This window comes from Physeter macrocephalus, chromosome 21, assembly GCF_002837175.3.
Source record: "Physeter macrocephalus isolate SW-GA chromosome 21, ASM283717v5, whole genome shotgun sequence".
In the NCBI taxonomy this organism is placed as follows: domain Eukaryota; kingdom Metazoa; phylum Chordata; class Mammalia; order Artiodactyla; family Physeteridae; genus Physeter; species Physeter macrocephalus.
In genome coordinates, this window is record NC_041234.1 from 101313948 (window position 1) to 101316824 (window position 2877).

Genomic DNA, 2877 nt, shown 5'->3' on the forward strand with positions numbered 1-2877 from the left:
CTACCCTTAGCCCTGCTGCCCAGGCAGCCATGTTCTATGCCATATTACTCTGCCCTTCACTGGCCACAGCCAACAGGACTCAGGGACTCACAATCCAAAGGTTGAAAATCCCTAGGCCAGCCAGCAACCCTTTTTGGTCTGACACAAAAAAATAACCTGGCCAACCAATCCGATTCCTAGTCTTAGAAATGTGAGTTAGGAAATACAAGTAGCAGTTAGTACTTTCCTGGCAGGAAAGGAGAATGGGAAAGTTGATAACAAAGATATCACAAAATACACAAAGGATGGGAGGAGCTTGGGTTGGACACAGTGGCAGCAGTTAATCATGGAACTGTGTGTGGACATCCCAACCGACAGCCGAGGAAGGGTGGCAAGCCAGGTGCCAGGAGGGACGGGACACAGGGAAAACTCTGTTTGGGGGTTACAAATATACAGGCTCCCAGGCACACAAGTGACAGAAGACCGAGAGAAATTCTCCTGGATTGAAAAAACCAACAAAACCCCACTTCAACTTGATCACCAGAGGCCTGATTCAAGTACCCTAAAACGGCAGTTTTGAAAGTGTGATTCCTGATTTGGATATACACACTACTATGTATAACATAGATAACTAATGAGAACCTACTGTATAGCACAGGGAACTGTACTCAATACTCTGCAATGGCCTATATGGGAAAAGAATCTAAAAAAGAGTGGATATATGTATATGTATAACTGATTTACTTGGCTGTACAGCAGAAACTAACACTACATTGTAAAGAACTATACTCCAATAAAAATTAATTTTAAAAAATTTTAAAATAAAAAATTTAGAGATTGGTTCAAGATGGCAGAATAAAAGGATGTGTGCACACTCCCTCTTGCAAGAGCACCAGAATCACAACTAACTGTTGAACAATCATCGACAGGAAGACACTGGAACTCACCAAAAAAGATACCCCACAACCAAAGACAAAGGAGAAGCTGCAATGAGACAGCAGGAGGGACACAATCAAAATACATGCAAATCCCATAAACACTGGGTGGGTGACTCACAAACTGGAGAACAATTATATCACAGAAGTCCACCCACTGGAGTGAAGGTTCTGAGCCCCACATCAGGCTTCCCAACCAGGGGGTCAGGCAATGGGAGGAGGAATTCCCAGAGAACCAGACTTTGAAGGCTAGCAAGATTTGACAGCAGGACTTCGACAGGACTGTGGAAAACAGAGACTCCACTCTAGGAGGGCACACACAAAATAGTGTGCGCATCAGGACCCAGGGGAAGGAGCTGTGACCCCACAGGAGACTGAACCAGACCTAACTGCTACTGTTGGAGGGTCTCCTGCAGAGGCGGGGGGTGGCTGTGTCTCACTGTGAGGACAAGGATACTGGCAGCAGAAGTTCTGGGAAGTACTCCTTGGCATGAGCCCACCCGGAGTCCACCATTACCCCACCAAAGAACCTGTAGCCTCCAGTGCTGGGTCGCCTGAGGACAAACAACCAACAGGGAGGGAACCCAGCCCCACCCATCAGCAGACAAGCAGATTAAAATTTTACTGTGCTCTGCTCACAAGAGCAACAACCAGCTCTACCCACCACCAGTCCCTCCCATCAGGAAGCATGCAGAAGGCTCTTAGATAACCTCATCCACCAGAGGGCAGACAGCAGAAGCAAGAAGAACTACAATACTGCAGCCTGTGGAACAAAAACCACATTCACAGAAAAACAGACAAAATGAAAAGGCAGAGGACTATGTACCAGATGAAGGAACAAGATAAAACCCCAGAAAAACAATTAAATGAAGTGGAGATAGGCAACCTTCCAGAAAAACAATTCAGAATAATGATAGTGAAGATGATTCAGGACCTCAGGAAAACAATGGAGGCAAAGATCAAGAAGATGCAAGAAATGTTTAACAAAGACCTAGAAGAATTAAAGAACAAACACCTAGAAGAATTAAAGAACAAACAAACAGAGATGAACAATACAATAGCGGAAATGAAAAATACACGAGAAGGAATCAACAGCAGAAAAACTGAGGTAGAAGAACGGATAAGTGACCTGGAAGACAGAATGGTGGAATGTACTGCCACAGAACAGAATAAAGAAAAATGAATGAAAAGAAATGAAGACAGCCTAAGAGACCTCTGGGACAACATTAAATGCAACAACGTTAGCAGTACAGGGGTCCCAGAAGGAGAATAGAGAGAGAAAGGACCCGAGAAAATATTTGAAAAGATTAGAGTTGAAAATTTCCCTAACATGGGAAAGGAAATAGCCACCCAAGTCCAGGAAGCACAGAGAGTCCCAGGCAAGATAAACCCAAGGCGAAACATGCCGAGACACACAGTAATCAAATTGACAAAAATTAAAGGGAAAGAAAAATTATTAAAAGCAACAAGGGAAAAATGACAAATAACATACAAGGGAACTCCCATAAGGTTAACAGCTGATTTCTCAGCAGAAACTCTACAAGCCAGAAGGGAATGGCATGATATATTTAAAGTGATGAAAAGGAAGAACCTACAACCAAGATTACTCTATCCAGCAAGGATCTCATTCAGATACAAAGGAGAAATCAAAAGCTTTACAGACAAGCAAAAGCTAAGAGAACTCAGCACCACCAAACCAGCTACACAACAACTGCTAAAGGAACTTTTCTAAGTGGGAAAACACAAGAGAAGAAAAGGACCTACAAAAACAAACCCAAAACAATTAAGAAAATGGTCATAGGAACATACATATCGATAATTACTGTAAATGTGAATGGATTAAATTCTCCAACCAAAAGACACAGGCTCGATGAATGGATACAAAAACAAGACCCATATATATGCTGTCTACAAGAGACCCACTTCAGACCTAGGGACACATACAGACTGAAAGTAAGGGTAT